The sequence below is a fragment of the Sprattus sprattus genome (assembly GCF_963457725.1).
Source record: "Sprattus sprattus genome assembly, chromosome: 13".
In the NCBI taxonomy this organism is placed as follows: Eukaryota; Metazoa; Chordata; class Actinopteri; order Clupeiformes; family Clupeidae; genus Sprattus; species Sprattus sprattus.
The window spans coordinates 11039487-11060408 of NC_137911.1; the positions used below are offsets into that span (position 1 = coordinate 11039487).

General features: G+C 43.5%; 1 protein-coding gene across 1 annotated transcript in view; it reads right to left on the bottom strand.

The window, feature by feature from the left end:
- The window catches only part of daam1a (dishevelled associated activator of morphogenesis 1a), a 66083-nt gene extending 54879 nt beyond the window's left edge, over positions 1–11204 (bottom strand). Inside the window, exon 1 of the mRNA XM_080849568.1 lies at positions 11162–11204. The gene's annotated coding sequence lies outside the window, so the exon portion shown is untranslated. The remainder of the gene's footprint in view (positions 1–11161) is intronic.
- Between the last annotated feature and the right edge of the window lie 9718 nt (positions 11205–20922).

Consider the following 20922-nt stretch of genomic DNA (forward strand, 5'->3'; position numbering starts at 1 on the left):
ATCTGGACCGTTTCTGCATGCATTTGAACAGCCACTTAGCCCTACAGCATGGCGAATATGGGGCGGTGTTGTCCACGCAGGAAAGAGAAGAGGCTGCACCTGACCAACGTCTGCTGGCACCCAAACAACAGGATACCAGCGTCTGACCACTGGGCTGAGGGATGGTGGCGGCGGCATTAGGCAACTCTACTGGAAGGTTGCGGTCAAGCTGAAACTGAACTTCAGTAAATAAATCAACCCACCAAAGCTGCAACACACTGTTTCATAACCTGTCTGTACACTGTTGCTCAACTGGATCAAATCTGAGTCAAGCGTGTTTTAGTTTAACAATGTATGACCTCATGAAAACAGCTATACTAAGAGCTGGAGACAGACACCACAACTCTAACCTAGAACTGCTCCGTGATTAGGAATGCTCTGCCCTTGGTCATGTCATAGAGATGGTGAATGTTCATGGAATGAGGCTGGAAATGGAAAACAGTGCAGAGTGCAGAGCAACAAAAAGGGCCACTAGCTAACTTCTCTACTGAATGATCTCCTGATAGACAACTCATCTTATGACTTGTATTTGTGTAAGTGTGGATGTGACCTCGGTGGTTTTCAAAGGAGAGTTTTATCAATCAGACAGCCGTGATGAATGAACCAGATATTGTATGGGAGATTGGTGTGTTCCACTGTAGAGGAGCGGTTTCAACATACAGTTATCAGAATGTCAACAAATGGATGTCAACACACTCTGATCGAGATCAGCACACCATACTGCTCCATCACAGAGGAGAAGGCAAAGAGAAGGCAAAACCAGGACAGCCATTTTATGGTGCCCAGTGGAGTAGCGGACATATTTGGATTTCTCTTCTGAGGGGAAAATGATTTTCCCCCTAAGCTCCCTGAGCAGTCTGATATCTGTCTCTCATCAATTTAAGGTAAACAACGGCAAGACAGTGAGTCTGGTTTTGCAATCTAGGCGTGTCTCGACAAGAAAGGGCTCAATCCATCGAAGGTGTGAGTTGTTTTTCAGGAACTCGCCCTGGAACACACCTCAGCGACATTACTGAGCCCAGTCACAACTGAGCCACACAAAACACACACACACACAGACTCACAGACACACAGACAAACAGACACACAGACACACACACACACACACACACACACACACAAAACACACACACACACAGACTCACAGACACACAGACAAACAGACAAACAGACACACAGACACACACACACACACACACACAGACACACACACACACACACACACACACACACACCCAGCCTGGCACCGCACACACACACACACACACACACACACACACACACACACACACACACACACACACACACACCCAGCCTGGCACCGCCCACACACACATTCAGAGACATATACGTGCATACAACTAGGAAAAATACTGTAAGGAGGTGTAGACATGTAACACACACACACACACACACTTACACATACTTACACATACATACATACATACACACATACATGCATACATACGTACATACGTAAATAAATAAATAAATACATAAATAAATAAATAAAACTGGACTTCAATCCTCCATATTCCAAGGCCGAAACATGGTGCCATGTTTCTGAACCCTCCAACAGCGAACATCCTCCTCTATGCCAGCCTGGAGTGCCATGCCAACAGAGCTGCAGGGGTGGCATCATAATCCATCATTACAGGTTATCATGGCAAATCACCATGCATACTACACCGTAACTGTTATGTCTGTGACCATGTTGTTATCTTTTCACTATTAACTTGAGTTGGCATGTTCCAACGGGCACAACGCCACTGTTGCACCAGCTGTGTCTTAATCAACGGATGAGTGGTTTGGAGTTGCTTGAGGTTACAGTTCACTCATGCACACACACACACACATACACACACTCACTCACACACACACACACACGCACACACACACACACACACAGTAAATAACACATCTCAGGCATCCTGCGTCTCCCCATCCCCATTAACAGGCTCATTACCCAAGTTAACAATGCCAACAGTGAATCTCTGGGAGAAGAGAACACACACACACACACACACTCAATAGATCATGAGGCTCGGCTGCCAGTGACGGCTCCTCTCTTGCTGAGGCTGAAAAGGCTGCTGTCAAACTGGGCATCCCGCCCAACGTCTGCCTGTCCACTGGATGGTCAAAATATGGTTGGCCTACCCGCAACTCTTCTGCTCTAGAATTAGCATGCTAATGTTAGCACTTTAGGTAGCTTGATAACGTGATGACATGAAAACACTAACATACACTCACACACACACACATACACACACACACACACAATTAGATTGTCTAGGTTTCTAGGGAGGACATTAATAGGGTACAGATGCCTCTCCCATCTGACCACATATACATCTCTCAACCCTGGTGTTTTATTGTCTGCTAAGCCGCCTTCCTCAAAAAAGAACTGGAGCATGAAAATCTTCAGTAGGCCCCTAAGAGGATGATTTCAACCCTCCCACCTTGACACAATACTCGCTGTTATGTCAAAAAGTTAAGCCCAAAATACATTTTCTTCAACATTGTTGTCTGTCTGTCTGTCTGTCTGTCTGTCTGTCTGCCTGTCTCTCTCTCTCTCTCTCTCTCTCTCTCTACTTTCTCTTTCTTTCTGGACACGGCACAGATGAAAAGCTCTCTTTCCATTTTAGCTCCTGCCCTGTCCCTCCCGCCAACAATTTCAAAAACAAACAGAGCCCTCTCCAGCGGTTCTCCATCAGGCCCTAACCTCAGCTAAAACGAGAGCCTCTACCAGCACACACGCACACACACACACACTCACACACACACACAGACACTCACACACACGTACATGTAAAGGGCACACTGACTTTGGTTGACGTGCCCCTTTTGCTTTTCTTCCCTTCGTGTTAACAGAATCAGCAGAGGTCGAGGTGATGACAAATCAGCCGTGCTCTCCATCACTCCCCCTGCTGCAGTTGGCTCGGCCGGTTCTCCCTGACCAGAACGCCGGCACAACACCGCACCATGGGCTCCAGTGGCGTCCTGGGATCCCCTCACACACACACACACACACACACACACGCATGCACACACGCACGCACGCACGCACATACGCAGGCACGCACACACACACACACACACACACACACACACACACACACACACACACACACACTTACTCACTCACTCACTCACTCACTCACACACACACACACACACACACACAAACGCACTCACTCACTCACTCACTCACACACACACACACACACACAATCACACACTCACAAATAAAAACACACGCACTCACACATACAATCATGCACACACACTAACACACTAACACACAAACACACAAACACTCACACACACCCACACACACACACACACTCACACACTCACACATGCACACACACACACACACACACACACACACACACACACACATACACACATTACGCATACAGCTGTGGCCCCCCAGGGACTGGTCAGCAAGCAGCCACAGCAGCAGGAGCAGCAACCATCTGTGGTGGCTGGGGCCCGGGATGGCTAGCTAGTTGCTGCTGGCTGACGTGTGGTCACAAGAATCCCCCCCAACCCGCCAAAAATAAGAGAGACAGCTGGAATGGGTCTTGGATGACGGTTTGTGTGTGTGTGTGTGTGTGTGTGTGTGTGTGTGTGTGTGTGTGTGTTTGTACGTGTTTCTGTAATGAGGTGCTAACAGCAGTAAGGTTATGAATTCTTAAACCCAAGGATCACACATGATGACAGAATGTATGCCTTCACCAAACTGTAAGTAGGGATGGGGATACAAGCATCTGTTCAGTGTAAGTGGAGACTAAAGGCATGTCCTCATTCTGACCCTCTCAGGCAGTTTTGTGGTTTGTGCAATGTGTGTGCTTGCATCCCTGTGTATGTGTGTGTGTGTGTGTGTGTGTGTGTGTGTGTGTGTGTGTGTGTGTGTGTGTGTGTGTGTGTGTGTGTAAGAAAAGGGGGTTTAGAGGTGAAACCACACAACAGCACTTCATCGTGCCACCCTGAAAAAAAAAAAACCTTGACCGCTGTGACAATCCTCGGCCTGCCGTTGCCCTGGCAACCGTGGCTTATTTCAGAAAGGGCAAGGTAAGGTGCGGGTGGCAAAGTCATCTGACCTGACCAGGGGTCGAGCTAATCTCCAAAAATTCAAAACATTAACACTAACAACAATTTAACACCAAAGAGGGCAAAAGCCAGACCGGTGAACTGATACTACACACAGAGGCCTCGCAGTAACACTTCTTCAGCAGTGACACAACAGGAAAATACATCAGTGTGAAACATGCAGTTGCTATGCCAGGTCAAGACGTAAAACTAAAACAGCAACCACGATCTGCTTACCATATTCCACACAGGAAGACCTCAGAATGCTTCTGTGGGATTAACTGACATTAACCACACACACACAAATACCAGTCAGGTAACCAAACCTGGTTGACTTTTCCAGTGAAGTCACAGACGGGCTCACACAGACAGATACACATCTCAAAAAAATCGCAGTTATGCAGAGTGAGGTGCTACACTAATCAGAGTGGTCCTTTTCCTGTCCACCCACCCCTGTGTAACTCCACCTCCTGTCAGGGAGATCAAAGGCCATTCATCCTGCGAGTTGTGTCAGTTTAACACAACTCCCAGAAGCCGGACAGCCTTTACAGAATGACAATCCACCTGCATTGCAACATGACAAAGCAAAATAGAGAGAGAGAGAGAAAGAAAAAAAGGATTGACTCAGACTCAGAAACTCGGCGAGAAGCTATAAGAGTGTCAGGATGAACAAAGCTTGTAGGAATGCTACCCGATAGGATCTTACCGACAACATCACCAACATCGCAATGAGTGTGAGTCATTATGGGAAATGGTCATCCTAGAGTCACAGAAACTGTGCGAACAATCACTGTCTGATGATTGTGTTTCAGTAACACAGTAACAGAGGGCTTTATTGACCTGTGTTACTGTGAGTGAGTGAGTGTGTGTGAAGAAACAAGGAACATACAGTATGCCAGTGTGCCTATATGTGAGATACTGTATATGTATGTTTACATTTACATTTACATTTAGTCATTTAGCAGACGCTTTTATGCAAAGCAAGGTACAAAGGAGATAACAATCAAGCTACGAGCAATAGAGACCTAGTGTAAGAATCAATACTACTTTACATAAGGAATAAAAAGTGCAGGACTGTAACTACTGTAACTACTTTCACTGTATGTGGCTGAAGGGGAACAGTTCCATCTGAAGGCGATCACATCTGCAACAGGCCTCGTAGCTCTGGGGTTGAGTCTAGCTCATGTGACGTATTTAACGATGGGCCCTGGTTACAGAAGCTGCCCCAGTTAATCTCTGCAATACACGCACACACACAGAAGAAGCCAACACAGGAGACTTCAACATCAAAGCCAAACGAGAACGCTCTTCGCTTCTAGCCACATCACCAGCTCTCTAAAAATACCAGCAGACTCTCTCTCACTCTTACTTCAAAATGACCTTTCAGAGACGGAGGGAAAGAGTGGAGATAAAAAAGAGGGGGTGGGGGGTGAGAGAATGTTCACTTGGCTGAACTATAAAGCGAGGGAGAGGAGGAGAGGGAGAGGATAGAAACAGCAGGTTTGCATTGAAGATGTTTGTGTCTTCGTCCTCTCCCAAGTACCAGTGGTTGGGAGGTGCAGTGATGCCGGAGAAAAGGGTTTGTGTGTGTGTGTGTGTGTGTGTGTGTGTGTGTATGTGTGTATGTGTGTATGGTTGTGTGTGTGTGTGTGTGTGTGTGTGTGTGTGTGTGTATGTGTATGTGTGCGAATGAATGTGTGTGTGTGTGTGTGTGTGTGAGTGTGTGTGTGTGTGTGTATGTGCGTTTGTGTATGTGTGTGTGTGTATGTGTGTATGTGTTTGTGTATGTGTGTGTGTGTGTGTGTTTGTGTATGTGTATGTGTATGTGTATGTGTATATGTGTGTGTGTGTGTGTGTGTGTGTGTGTGTGTGTGTGTGTGTGTGTGTGTGTGTGTGTGTGTGTGTGTGTGTAGGCACAGGACTCTGCAGTCCAACTGATTTATTAGGTGGAATTTACACAGAATATCCGTCACAAACAGGTCACCTATTTTTGTAAAGTTACACAGGCTAACTACTTAATCCCACCATTCAAAGCCAATGAAGTGTGCTTTTGTACCCCTGACCTGCAACACAGTAGGAATTGTACGAATAAGTTGACTGGAACTGAATTATCTTTTGTAGACAAACAAGTTGAATATTGAGGAGGGTAGTTGGGGAGGCAGTTGCTTCCTGCTTTTCCCTCTTTAATTACAGAGGCTTAGGCATGAGAGTCCACAGGAGAAAGAATTGGGGCCCCCTGATCCCCTTCGCCTCTCCTCTCCTCTCCTGTGCTCTCCTCTCCTCTGCTCTGATCTCCTCTCCTCTGTTCTCCTCTGCTCTCCTCCTCTCCTCTCCTCTCCTCTCCTGTGCTCTCCTCTCCTCTCCTCTGCTCTGATCTCCTCTTCTCTCTTCTCCTCTACTCTCCTCTCCTCTGATCTCCTCTCCTCTGCTCTCCTCTTCTCTGCTCTGCTCTCCTCTCCTCTCCTCTGATCTCCTCTCCTCTCCTCTTCTCTCCTCTGCTCTCCTCTCCTCTCCTCTCCTCTCCTCTCCTCTCCTCTCCTCTTCTCTCCTCTCCTCTCCTCTCCTCTCCTCTCCTCTTCTCTCCTCTGCTCTCCTCTCCTCTGCTCTGCTCTGCTGTGCTCTCCTCTGCTCTCTTCTCCTCTCCTCTCCTCTCCTCTGCTCTCCTCTGCTCTCCTCTCCTCTGCTCTCCTCTCCTCTCCTCTGCTCTCTTCTCCTCTCATCTCCTCTCCTCTCATCTCCTCTCCTCTCCTCTCCTCTGTTGTGCTCTCCTGAGCGGAGCTTACCAACTGGGCCTATGACCGGATCAGAGAGTGAGCTCACAGCCCATTGTCCACCACGCAGAGGAGCACCCTGCAGCAGAATGCTGATTGCACACAGCCACACTGCTCTATTGTTGAGCCTAGCGTGTACACACATACACCCACACACACACAAACACTGGCCTGGGGTTTGGCTGGGGCCTAACTGTGGGGACAGGGCAGGGCCAGCCATGCAAAGGATTATGGGATTGTGCTGGCTCCCATTCCAAACATGTAAATGAAAAACATTGGTGTACGGAAAACACAAGCTGGGATGGATGAGGTGATTCATCTACATCAATGTGATATGGCAACAGGCTCCCCTTCATGAAAATACCTACGCTACCTAACAGCATACCAACATCAACTATGCAAATGTGGAAAATATTTAAACGACTTAAACCTCAACAAGGTAACAAAGCAAGAGAGAAAGACAGAGAGAGAAAAATAAATTAGTGTTTTGATTTTCTCCCAGTTCAACACATCTATAACAATTTCAGTTATTATTAATCTGAGGAGGAAGGTGAGCCCAAACTGAAAGAAAACAGTTTGTACTTCTTACCTTTACCATCAAACACACAAAATGCCATCAGCAATATAATCCCCACCAAAGGTCCCAGAGCATATTATGTAAACACACAGGAGCCTGATTTCATAGATCATAGAAGTCTGTTGGACTTCAACCAAACAAATGATAAGTATGTTGTCATCACAGCATGTCCGAATTTCTGTTGAATTTACACAAAATGAATACGCCATTTCACCTGTCCCTTAAAGGCTTCCAGCTAGCTCTTTGCCCTTTCATATTGGAGCACATAGAGTCCAAACCATGAACGTTTTATTTTGTGCCCACACCTCCACATTAATAGGACATTCAGTAAAATACTCATAAAGTCCATTGTATAAAGTATTGCATAAATGTAAGAACAGTTTAATCATACTACACATGAAAAAAAACTTGTTACATAAACAGTTTCAAAGCACTTCCTGTAAAATGACTTGGGAAAGGCTTTGAGATTATATAAATAGAACACAGCACATTATATAATTCCCCCAAAAATTAAGAAGATTGTTATAAGTATCAAGCAAACTGACAGAACTGTACAAGAAATGGCTGAAAGATTTGCCCCATTAGCTACTACTGGGTGACCTGTAAGAAGAGACATGTTTAGTCTAGCAGGTGACCACTGTATAGGTCCCTCAACAGCCTAGCCCCGTGGTCAGAGGGGACCAGAGTAGAGACAATGCGATTAGCTGCCGTTCAACAGTCAACTATCTAACCGTAGCAAGTTAACTACCCACGAAGCAGAGCCATATAGAACTTGTTTGGTTCCATGACTTAGTAACCACAAGCTAGGAAGGCCTGAGTGGCAAACGACAAGGGGTTGTCTCCGTCCTGTCGCTCGTGTGGCCATAGGGCAAGCAAAGGAAGGAAGCCAGACGATTCCGCACGATCATCACCGTGGATGGTCGGACACAAGAACATGCGAGCAAAGGAGCAAACTCTCCAAGCAGTCTCTCATCCTCCCATCCTCACACACCAGTTTGGCCGCCAAGCGTAACACACCATCTGTCAACAGCCGAGAGAGAAGAAGAGCTCGATCAATCTCGAAACAGCTCTCTTTGACTGAACAAGAAAATAAAGGAGTATCGTTTCAGATCGGAGGAAGTCCCGGTGCTTTTTTGGCAGAGTCTAGACATTCCCTAAGTTGACACGGTTCCAGCTTCTGACCTCACTCTCCCTAATTGGAGGTGTCTCTGCTCTCCTAACTCTCCTTGTCATCGTTGCTGAATGCCTCCCTAATTGGGGCAAGATAACCCCCCACCCTCCCCCCGATCTCTAGCATACACAAACAGATGGGTGAACGTCCTCGCTTTCCTTCTTTTCTTTCAATCCCTTGCTTTCTCACAGTCGCGCGGACCGTGTGAAAAGCGGAATGCAAGTGCATCGGCCGAGGAGGCCTCGCGCCTCGGGTCAAAGCGGTGGATAATGGATGAAATGAAAGGCAGCGGCAGCATGGAGGTATCCTGGAAGACGTGCCTGGGTGGGGTGGGGTGGGTGTGAGTATGAGACTGGGAGGTTTCAAACTGTTGCATTCTAACTGTCCCTCCTGCATGACTAACAGCAGTGGGATACATCCACAAACATGACAAGTATGGTTTGGTTCATCATCATCATCTTCATCACCACAAACACCAGCAGCAGCACCCTGGCCACCTCCACAATCATAATAATGGAGAGTGTAAGACCACGTTAATACTGCAAACCTTAGTGCTTAGTGCACAACTGTTCACATTATTTTTCAAATGTGGCCAATATCAGATTCCAGTGTGAACTGGTCACTGACACAAAAGAACGATAGCAAAAATGTCACATGCAGCATGCTGTGGTACTGGTACGGAAGTAAACATGGAGGCCACTGAAGTCAGCCTTTATGGTTTCATTTATAAGTTGAGCTGCAGTACAAGCCAACGAATATGTCAGAAGATGATAACAAGGACAAAGACGATACTTTTAATTATGGCTTTTTGTGGAGCAATGGCTGCTACTTCTGTATGAAGGTGTGTGTGGACTACCTCCATCACAGTTTTCTTCCATGCTTACTGAGTGATTCCCCGCCAGCACAGAGCCAGAGCGATGTAAAAGTTGCGTGAATTCCAATAACAGACTGAGACTCAGTTCAGACTGAGGTTGCATCGCAAAAAAAATCAGGCCTGTATCTGCTTTAAGACCACCTATGGTAATGACCTAAATCAGAATTGAAAATATCACGTTCCTTCTGATTTGTGCTGTTATGTAAAAACTGATATGAGTCAAATATGAGCAAAGTTCCTGCTTAAAATTGTGACATAGACCCATACTTATAAACTCCACTTGCCTTGGACTTAACTGTGCACAGACATTATCTCAACTAATGCATTTATACTTTTAGCACTAATGGGGTTGGTAGCATGCCTTAAAAAGATTACCACTCTGCCATTCCTTTAGCCCATAGGCCTATTTACCCTAAATCCAAATTTACTACCTGGAACCGGCCATCTTAATGTCATTAATTCGTTGGATTACTGTGATTTAACGCGCCTGTTGTTTATATACCCGAGGCCATCTTATAATGTATCTCCACAACTTTACCTAGACACTCCATTAAGTCCCTTTAAAAAAAAATGGGGGGGGGGGGGGGGGGGAGTAGTCTAGGCCGTTTGACCTTGAACTGTGCCATCAAATGCCATAGGTATCCATACAAAACCATCCCAAAGTTATCACAAGGCTCGCGCGTTTCATCTTTCATTGAGATGCAGGCTGAAGAGACTCCTTCCATAAACAGCGCTATTTTATACAGAACACGGCAAATGAAAATGCAATTTTCATTATTTAAACACTGCATGACGACAGCTTCAATCGCTTGTGGTTATGTATGCTAGTAATTTAATGTGGTTTCCCATGTGCTCCCAAATACTTTTGCTGTATATAAATTATAGGCCTAATATGAGGGTTTTGCAAGGAGATATGAAAATATGGTCTCGATTACAATACGTCAGAAGAAATTACCATTGAGCACATTTTCTTGCACGCTTCGACCCAGATCTCTGTGATATTGGGCTGTATAAATATTACGGCAAAAGCAAGAATATGTTCATGTATGGTCGTCACGCTATGCAGGTAGGCTACACTGCAGCGAGGCTCGATCAATCATTGAAAAACAGTGGCTTTACAGTTATAATTTTTCATTCTCGAGAAAAGGAAAATCACATTTAATAGATTGTATGGGTTATGTCGTCCAGGATATAACATTTCGGCTTATTAACACTATATTACCATGAAAATCGCATTCGCTAATGTCCCCAGTCTGCAGGCTTGCTCTAATGTCGCGAATGTAACACCGGACCGGCTTTGCCACAAACTCCTAAAATATAGGTTACAGTAGCTACACAGGAATGCTAGAGAAAAACGAAAGTCGCGAGTCCAGTGGAACGAGCAAATCCTTAACATTCCGCACTGTTTCCACAATGCTCGTAGAACCGCATCACAATGTTCGCTATTCTTATGTGATATTAACATTTTTATCAAAATGTCACACCCATATACCCCGATTTCGTGTCATTTTAAGACATGTAAAAAAAGAAAAAAGAATGGCTGAAAAACGAGGAAAATCTCGAGGTTTACGTTTTAAAAGGCTACGTTACACCGACGTATAGGCAATCATCATATAGCTACAGCAGTGTCTTACCTCGTAAACAGACCCATCATCTTGCGCCAGCTCTCTGTGGTCAATCTAGATGGTTGCATACCCCTTTAACACAATAATGTACGATTCGGCAGTTGCAGGTGACATCATTCCCTTTGGCTAAGTGTCAGTGCGCATGGACCAGTGATAACAAAGCGCAAGCATTTATGGGAAATGTAGTATTATTCGCAGTGAAGGTTTTAGGGAACGAAGTGAACCATCTTCATTTACCCTGTTGTGCAATGCACTGTCTCTCTACTACTATCCAGAAATATAATAAAAATGTCAACAAGTTCAGTTTACTGTAAAGGCTTTTGATTACTTTGAGAAGTTTTCCAAACGTCATGAAACGGTAGTTGGAAGAAGACTAGAAATGCCCAAGGGAGGATAGGCTACTTGACAAGAAGGCGTTAAGAGTTCGAGACGCAGTGTGGTGATTACCATTTTTCTGTTTTGTTTGTGCAGCTCAAGTGGATGGTGAAGGGCTCAAAAGCTCTTTGGTCAGTGTGCACACAGGGAGTCTAATAAAGCGAGCCGTGCTAAACCCTCATTTTCCGGTAATGTGACAGTTATATTGCAGGGTGCCATAACTAATGGTCGAAAGGGAGTTCTTGTGGAAGTGCGTTAGAGGAACAGGCCACATGCATATCCGCAAAGTGAATTTAAAAAGAATGGAAACGGCTGCTTACATCAGAATATGTATGATTCTTGATGCTCTTTTCATCATCCAAACCATTATTCTGTTTGTCAAAAACACACTTGGAAACGTTCTAAGCACTGGGGCCTAGGCCTGCCTGTTCTAACAAATACATAAAGAGAACATATAGATATAGAAAGTGAGAATAGAATAGTTCATTGAAATATTTTAAGAAAATACACATACAGACTGAGGGTAAAGGTGTTGGGGGGGGTTTCTAGAGTTTTTCCTCGTAGCATTCATTGCAGCCATGCAGTCAAAGTTAACTGAGAGGCATGTACTGTGCACTCTGTCCCCCTCTCTTCCCCCTCTCAGTCATTTCCCTCTCCAATTTTAAAACTGTAATTAGCTGGTACATCCACATTGCTCTCACCCGGCGGCAAAACAAAAAAAAAGGTTCTCTACAATTAGTCAAAGGAATGGGGTGGAAGCAGTGCACATTTTTTCCAGTCTGCTGAGGAAATCATTATTAGGAAACCGGTCTTGTGTTTCTCATAAAAACCTGTGTCCTTCCTGCAGAAGCTGCCGGTTGATAGCAAACCTCCCCCCTAAGATCTATTCTTTTTCCAGCCTGCCATGTCATGCGTGTCATCCACAGAGCCAAATTAAACATTTCATCAACCGTTGTTACTTAAGGGCAGTCTGATGTTTATTCTCCTTAATACCCCAAAGTTGCATCATCAATCACTGTATTTGTATGAGTACATTTGTGATTTTGAAAGAAACAATGTGTTCCGTGTTTGTTCTGTTTTGTCACTAGTCAACATTCAAAGTGTTTCATAGAGTTTGAAAGAATTAGATATATTTGCCCTTAGCTTTCCCTGAAGTAAAAGCCATCCATGGCAATCTTCAAGTAATACATGTTTGATTAGATCCACAGAACAAGGGGATTTTTCAAATCGCACAACCATTTTTATATTTATTCCCAGTTTTAGACTGAGCCTCAAATCTTGATGCCTTGACAGTTTTTTTAACACACTTGGTTAGAGGTGCTGATTTAGGATGACACTGTGGCATGAATGACGAGGCGATGGCTAGCACAGATCAGTACTTCTACGCTGAAGACTCGTCTTGGTCTTGGTGTTTTTATGCGACAGAGAGGAACTTCCAAACCTGAAGGCAAGGTTCAGCCATGTCAAGAGTCACCTCAAATTATAGCTGGGGTCTGGGGTCAGCTCTGAGTTGATTCCAGTAAACTCCGAGGCCGAACTGAAACGGGAATGAGCTAAATTAGAAAATAGCTCTCTCTGTAAATAAGAGCGTATGCCCAGTACGACTAGGTTTCCAGTTCAATCAGCCAGTTACTGGAAACAACCCCAGTCTCGCTATGGCAAGTGCTCAGTAGCAGGCAAGACAATGCAGACACAGAGGATGAGAAAGAGAGAGAGAGAGAGAGAGTGGGGGTGAAGTTTGTCTTGAGCAAGTTAGACTCGATGAGGTAGCCTGTCAGGCAGCCTCAAATTGCTCTCCAGCTCGCCAAATTGTTTTCTCAGGCAATTTCCACGAGAGAGTAAACAAGTTTATTAGTGAGGAATTTCGACTTCGGCAAGGCTTTACATTGCTGAATGTATTGTCTCCAAACAAACAGCTTGGGCACCTTCAAGGGAATACGATTTCAATGCACTGCTTGTGAGTGCGTGCATGCTCTTGAAAAAAAATATTGTTCTGTTGTCCCAAGAAATCCACATAAATGAAACGAGGAAGTATTACCAGTAAACACTGCAACATTTTTGTTCATTTGATTTACTTGCTGCAGCAGGAGAAACTATACTATAGCACAATATGGCTTTGTTATGCAAGAAATCAACAAAAAGAGCATACTGCAGTTAAGACGTTCAACAAGACAGACAGTGGTTTGGCAGTCAAGCTGTCATTTGTGCATGCCCATAGGATGAATGCAGTGTAGGAGTATCACTACTTCGTCATGTTAGCATCCCTGTCCCCCTCCCCCTTTTTCCCGCTATGTCGAACACTATTACCTCCCCTAAACAAGATAATAACATGTGAGTAGTTTTACAGTCTCTGTAAAACACACAGGAGAAAGCCCACCTGTGTTTACAGTCTGTGTCAGCCTCGGCTCCTAAATCATTATTCTCTTTTTTGTTTTTCAGAAAAGAATCATCAAAGTTCTCTTATCTGTGATCTTCTAATGAGGTTCTTGATCAGAGGCTGAGTTTCAAAGTCATATCCATCCCCTTTAAATCCGCAGGGGGATGGGGTGGGCAGGATTTATTTAGCCAAAAACAGGGCACAGACAGAATTACGAGGGATTATAGGGAATATTTGGACATGGGGGGTGTCTGGTGGAATTACGACCTGCCATGACAGCAGCTGGTCAGGCAGACAGCATAACTGCACCAGTGGATTAGCACGGGTACGGCCACACGGCCGACAAAATGACCAGACCATTTACGGGCAATGGGTCACTGATGGTTACAATAATGAGTTCTATTGTTTCTCACTCTAAAATACATTTATGTTGGTGTGAATGTGTTAGATAAATCTTGCAGAGTTGGCAGTGGTGCCTCTAGGCCGTGTCATTTTAATCTCTTATTGCTGTCAGTGGCTCTGCTTACTGTACTTAATAGTGTTGAAGGCAGTGCTGTGTCCAAACCAGTGCAATGAGCTCTTGGCAGGTCGTTGTAGGTCTCAGAGAGAGCCAGCAGAGAGGAGTTCAACCCTTAAGCTGAGGCAGTGAACCCAGGAAAGGGGTAGAGGAGGGGGGGATACATGGAGGGAGGGAAAGAGGGAGGGGAAGAGAGAGGGAGCTATTATGTTTGTGGCTGAGGGCCTGTGTTATGTGCTGCGAGAAAGAGAGTGCAGAAGCCCCTTTCTGAGGCTTGGCTTGGGCGCATTAGCGGTGCGTAAATATTTAAATTGTCCAGGCGTGCGTATTCTTTCCCCGAGAAATGGAGACGTGTGCACAAGGAGAGACAGACAGACAGACAGACAGAGAGTGGAGACAGAGAGTGGGGTGGGGTGGGGGGTGTCATTTAACCAGCCATAAAAGTCACAGGTTTTAGTTTTTTTCCCCACTGAAAGTCACAGGCAGGGGTGGTTCAGTCTGAGCTTTCTGCCCTGGTTTGTGTAACTGGTGTTCAATTGTCATTTACTGTGATATATACCTACACAGTAAGTGCCGTAGTTGTTTTTGACCATAAATGTTCACTTTGGCCTCTCTGCAGACAACCGAATCAGCCCTGCGGAAAACAGGTGGACGATAAGTCACCTGGCTCAAGAGTGTTCTGTTTGTAATATAACAGTCTGAAATAGATTCTCTATATACACACACAGTAATAACCAGGGTCCATCTGGAGTTGAGTGTGCACGGCATGATCTCTGCAAAGTGAATGACTCCATTAAAGAATGTAACCTAATGTGCTGGAAGAGAGTGAACAAGAAAGAGAGAGAGAGAGAGAGAGTTCAAAGTTTACATTTGAGTGTTTGACTTTCTTTAAAGAGCCTTGCTTCACACAAAGAGGACAAATCCATCAGGGATTGTCAACACATACTGTATGTATCCGAACATCAAAGCTTGTGATTGATGAGGGATTTCTGATTCGGTGGAAACATCGATGCCTCTGGAGCGAGAAGCAAGAGGAGGGAGGGTTCGAGGCTGGCCACCGAGATCCTACCTGCGACCAAGCTGGGTGATTGATAACGTGTCACAACAGTGTTTAAAGAGCTGAGCTGAATTAAGTCAAGGCTGCAAGGCTATTTCCACAAAACCCCTGCTCGTGTCTTAAGACCACGCCAAAACAAAGGCGGCCATTCTTCCAGCCAACGGCTTTCAGCGGGCCCGTTTCACAACTTCAAACATTCTGTACAGTGGCATGCTTCAGGTCTCGGGACAGAAAATACTGTGGGCATGTACAACAACAAATACATCAAGAGCTGTATAATTTCAAGCAGGGCCGTCTGTATGCTTAACTGTGGTTTCGCCAGTGTAAACTGCACAACCATGGCATTGTACAATGTCCCGTGTTTTCATTACATTGGTTACATTGGTAGTAGTCTGACACGAGTTGGCCACTGGTGCCAGCAGAAGTGGGGGGATGGTTTATGAGATCTTTCCAATCTGGAAAATCAATCCCCAGATTCTGATCTGTACTTAACCCTTAATTCCCCAGTCGACAAAGGAGATCATGACAGTTCTACTGGCAAGCACTTTAAAGATTGTAGATTAATAGGTAACGGCTAGGTTAGGCCATGACTGCTCACTCTCACATCACATAGACAATGGTCCCACAAGAAACATTACATTTCACGTGTGGCGTTCATTCTCCAACATTAGAATAGTTAGTAATAAAAGACAAAAGTGTGTGTATGCGTGTGTGTATGTACGTATGTGTGTAGGAAAATCTACACGTATATGTTTCGGTGTGTGTGTGTATGTGTGTGTGTGTCTTTTTCTTAAATATCCTTTAAATTTCCTTGTGAACTAAAAACGGTACCACTACTACAGTTACAAATGTTGTCCACACTGAGAGTGAATGTGAACAACTATAGCCTATTCAGAGACTGACTGATCCACTCCAGACGTCTCTCACAGCGAGTCCCTCATACTCCATGTCAGACCCCTTAACCCACACTGGCTCATGCTTCCAATTACTGTACATTTCTCCCTAGGGAAGCCCTCAGAAAATGTCTCAAATATTCCCCAATAAAACACAACACAGCCCCGATTATGGTCTGCATGAAGGTTGAAGACGGGGCAAGAGTAGTTACTGGGTTTTGTCCTCCTGGTGAAAGTTTTGGTTGGTGGTAGTTTGTCTGAGTTTTTGGTGCCCTGCTTTTCAAACGTCCTTTACAGGAAAAGTCATTCATCATTTTCCCATAGTTTGACTGAATAGGAATGCAGAAACATCATTTTTCCATAAACACATATTACACATTCATTTTTTTTTTTTACAGTGTAAGTGATCAAAATCCAAAATATAGGCTGAAGCAGTAAAAGGTAGCTCTTGGAATAGCGTCTAAACCTCAGAAGCTCTTTGGCTCAGCCAGTTATAAACATGGTTGATGAGTGTAAACACACCATGGTCTAGGCAGAAATAGTGAAAATATGATATTCAGTTTAACAAGAGTTTATGTCTGACACAGGTCAATGACTGAAAGAGCAACAAACTTTAGTGGGGATCTAATTCACTGACATTTAATATCATTTGCTGCCCCCTCTTGGTAATAGTTATATTGCAGGTTAACTTTTTCACAATTAGCTTCACTACTACTGAGGTATTTAAGTGCTTCTTTGACATGACCTGCGAATCCCTGTTTCTTGTTTTGTGCCAGCTTCTTAACTGTGTCACAGTTACATGACTGTGATTTTTAAAAGATTTAAATGTTTTTCAGTCTTAGATGCTTAAAAAAAATGTGAAAAAAGTTGCATTTTTCAAATCGGATTTCTAAGGACTTATATATATATACAGTACTGTGCAAAAGTTTTAGGCAGGTGTGAAAAAACGCTGTAAACTAAGAATGCTTTAAAAAATGGAAGTGTTAACAGTTTATTTTCATCAATTCTTCATTAATTAACAAAATGCAGTGAAGGAACAGCAGAAAATTCTAAATTAAATCAATATTTGGTGTGACCACCCTTTGCCTTCAAAATAGCATCAATTCTTCCAGATACACTTGCGCAGTTTTTGAAGGAACTCGGCTGGTAAATTGTTCCAAACATCTTGGAGAACTTACCACAGATCTTCTGTGGATGTAGGCTTCCTAAAATTCTTCTGTCTCTTCATGTAAACCCAGACAGACTCGATGATGTAGAGATCAGGGCTCTGTGGGGGTCATACCATCACTTGCAGGACTTTCTGTTCTTCTTTAAGCTGAAGATAGTTGTTATTGACATTGGCTGTATGTTTGGGGTTATGTTCCTGCTGCAGAATACATTTGTAGCCAATCATACGCCTCCCTGATGGTATTGCATGATGGATTAGTATCTGCCTGTATTTGTCAGCATTGAGGACACCATTCATCCTGACCAAATCTCCAACTCCACTTGCAGAAATGCAGCCCCAAACTGGAAAGGAACCTCTTCCATGCTTCCCTGTTGCCTGCAGGCACTCATTATTGTACCTCTCTCCAGCCCTTCGGCGAACAAACTGCCTCCTTCTACAGCCAAATATTTCTAATTTTGACTTATCAGTCCAGAGCACCTTCTGCCATGTTTCTGCACCCCAGTTTCTATGTTTTCGTGCTTAGTTCAGTCACTTGGCCTTGTTTCCTTGTCGGGGTAGAGCTTTTTGGCTGCAACTCTTCCATGAAGACCACTTCTGGCCAGACTTCCCCGGACAGTAAATGTCTGTACCTGGGTACCACTTGTTTCTGCCAGTTCTGAGCTGATGCCACTGCTTGAACTCTTCCGATTTCAAAGGTAAATAAGCTTGATGTGTTTTTCATCAGCTGCATTAAGTTTCCTTGGCTGACCACTGTGTCTACGATCCTCAACATCTTCTTCAAAAGAGCTTGAACTGCACATTTTGAAACCCCTGTCTGCTTTGAAATCTTTGTCTGGGAGAGACCCTGCTGATGCAGTATAACTACGTTGTGTCTTGCTGCTGTGCTCAGTCTTACCATGTAAATGGATAAAAAATAAACATTTATTGTTTACATTTTTCAAAGCATTCTTAGTTCATAGCATTTTTTCACACCTGCCTAAAACTTTTGCACAGTACTGTATATATAGGTAGATATATTGCCTTCCATGTCACACTTTGAATGGCAAACTAGACAAAAGACCAGAACACTATACTCCTAACCACCAGTATCTTTGCACAATAATACGTATCCAAAATTCTAAGATCATATTAATCACTCTCTGAAGAGGACATTAATGACTGGCTCTCACATACTATGTGCCTTTTGGAGTTCCATTTCAGGGATGTCAATCTGTCACTGAAAAAAGGGAAAAGAGGGATTGTCAAATTTACTAAACCACATTACATTGGAATTACACAAACTAGTCTTATTTCTCTTTCAAACATGATGTGTTTGTTGAACTGGGGTCTCTGAAAAAACTTGCTGTATTCCCATAAGCCTTTGCAGAAACTTTGAAATAATCACATTAGCTATTAGTGTTGCCAATAGTTCTTATATGTGGTTGTTCATGTTAGAAGGACATTGTTTGTGTCCATATATGTTCTGCTTCAAAATGTGTACTTCTTCCCCACTATGAGCATATCAGGTGTTGATCATGCTCAGGATCTCAGTAGTTCCATTGCTACCTAAAAGTAATGAAAAGTAATGAGGGCTTCTGAATGTTGCTGTTCGGCTTCTTCAGAACATCATTTCTAGTGAAAGTGACATTGCAGTATTTCAAAACAATACAATGTTCTGTATAGGATTATGCTCATTATGTGTCTACTAATCAAACCTGCGTTACACTTTAATGTTGAAGTCACATGATTAAATAAAGAAATCTGTTTCACGTAACCTTAATTTAAACAATGTCATTGGAATTAGTTGGTCAAGTTGTGTCTGTTTTATAAGTTACCTAAATTCATTTTGTAAACTAAAAACGATGTGTTGGTTGATCACATTTTATTCATGTACAACTGATGTACACATTCCACCTAAGTAAAGTCAGGGCATCATTTTGTCAGTGTTTGAGAGTCATGTCATGATCTGATGGCCTGCTTTTATATTGTGCGTGAGGGGATCTTCCCTCAGAACAGACCGTGAGCAAAGAGTACTTTAAAATACTTTAATCGGCCCATTTTCTATGACCAGCTATCCACTTTGATCAATTACAATTTTGTATTACACAACCTGTCTGCTGAACAGATTAAAAGGAGAGTGCTTATTTAAGGGGATGTGGTTTGAGATCTGTCTCTCACCGTTTTAATGCTGTTTGTGAAATGTTTGCAGATAGTAGAGGTCACAAGAATTTTAAAGTATGACACTTTACGGAAAGTTGTGTGGGGTTTACCAGAATATTGGCTACGTCTACTAACTAAAGTGAGTAAACCTCTGTGCATTATCACTTCAATGTTATGGTTAAGGTATTTAGTGGAAACTTTTATCCTTAATGACTTACAAACATTCAAGGTAAAAACAACATTGAGAAAATTAGGTAAAAAGTATATTGAAATGAAATTCATTAAATTCATACAAAAAAAGTATAATTTTAAAGTAAAACCATCAATTATTTAGCCTGACGATGTCATATTCATAATTCTTGTCAGAATATGAGTCTGATACTGCTCCATTGAGCTGTGATTATGGGGCGTGTTTCACGAACCAGGAAAAAAAATGCCTCTTCGCTCAATTGGATACCTGGAACCAATCGGAGCAACGTAGTATGACCATCTGATACATTAAACTTTTACCGGATCCCGTAGGAAGGACGGCAAAAACATCTTTTCGATCAACAAATGCCTTGATCGCGTTTCTCTGTTCCTCTTTCAAAATGAATGCGCTGTCAATATCTGTGAGATATGCATGCTCACGTAATACTTATTAGCAGCGAGGCTAGCTAGCCACTATGTGTTTCAATGGGTTTTTGGTCTAAGCGTTAGCATTTACCTAAAAATAATGGCCTTGTGCTTCAGTTAGGACCTACAATACTCATACAACATTCGTGTAGCACATACACAACTAACCAAGTCAATGTAGACTTAAAAAAGTTGTGAAGATAGCTTAATTCACATAAAATATTTCCCACTTACAGGCTCCCGAGACGCCGCCATCTTGGTACGATTTCGAATCTACCGTTAATTCAACTCAAGACTTGGTTGATCATCTGTCCATCATCGTATAAAGCCCATCCTGACAATTTCATTGGTCAGATCATTTTGCTGAAAACTGATCATTTCTCCCCAATGGAGCAGTGCCAGACCGAACTTCCTAGACCACAAATGTGGTGGGCGGGGCTAAGTTTAGTCTGGTATCCAGGCTAACAATTATTACCATCAAAAATAAAAATAATACGAAATACCAAAAAACTAAGATTACGTTCATAAAGTCTCAGTCTAAAATGGCAAATGATTCAAAATTGTATTACCTTACAGTAATTGCAGTACTTCTAAGTTAAACAGTAGGGTATGTGAAATTAATAACTAGC